Below are 1059 nucleotides of genomic sequence, written 5' to 3'. Positions count from 1 at the left end.
CTCAGTCGTTCGAAAAGCTGGAAGAATTCGCGATCTTGCGCAATTTCTCCCAGCACGTTGGTGTAGCCACTAGAGAGAAAAAGCGTTCTCGACTTGGTCTTTTCCAATGACCCTGATCTGATCCAGTATGTCCATGTGACACCTAGTAATCTGTCAGATCATCATGTTCTGAGATAGGGTCGACCATTACTCAAAAGCCGGCGTGCTCTAGAGTAAAACCGGCCAAAAAGGTCGGTTTGGCTAAGTTCAAGTTCAAAGATGAACATTGGCCGTTGATTATAGAAAGATTAGAAGAACTTGACCTGATTTCAATTCTGAAACAGGAATCGTCCATGGATGCAGCCATTGATAAGTTAGTTTCAGTTTTTAAGGAAGTTTGCTCCAGTTTAGCAATCTCTGAATGTGTTCCGAAAGTGGTACACGGACAAAAATTCCAAAATATAGGAAGACTTTTTCAAAAAGAGTTGCCAACACGCAAAAAGGCTGAAGAGCACTTCGAATCAGTAATTGTGGCTAGTCTCCAAAAAAGTTGGACGTAGTTCAGGTAAGATTAAGGCCTCCATCGAATATGACCACTTACAAACTGAGTGTAAGGTGGTTCAGAGGTCAGGTCGAATCCAAAGCTTTTTTCTTTATGCGAACTCTAAGAGAAAAAATGAAACACTCTGGTGCCTTTTGAGGTTGATGGGAAGCTATTAGCAATGCAGAGGCTATGTTTAACATGCTAGGAGATCAGTTCTCTAGTGTGTTTTCAACACCCACTGAGTTCGGAAGCAACAGCTCATTGCTCTGAAGATGAGTCTGTTGAGATTGACATGGTTAGTCAAGCTGAGCGTTTAGATGATCTTGTAGTCACAGATCAAGATGCTTTAGAGGCCATAAGGGACTTGAGGCTTTCCAGCTCTCCTGGTCCTGATGGTGTGACATCTCAGTTTCTGATGAGATGCTCACTGTTCTTGCTCCTGTTCTCTCGTACTTGATGCGTTGCATCTTGGATCAGGCAAGTTTCCATCTTCACTAAAGTTAGCTCATGCTCTTTCTTTCTTCTCTTTTTTCTCT

The sequence above is a fragment of the Tigriopus californicus genome, chromosome 3 (assembly GCF_007210705.1).
Source record: "Tigriopus californicus strain San Diego chromosome 3, Tcal_SD_v2.1, whole genome shotgun sequence".
In the NCBI taxonomy this organism is placed as follows: domain Eukaryota; kingdom Metazoa; phylum Arthropoda; class Copepoda; order Harpacticoida; family Harpacticidae; genus Tigriopus; species Tigriopus californicus.
Note: the sequence above shows the minus strand (reverse complement) of the source record.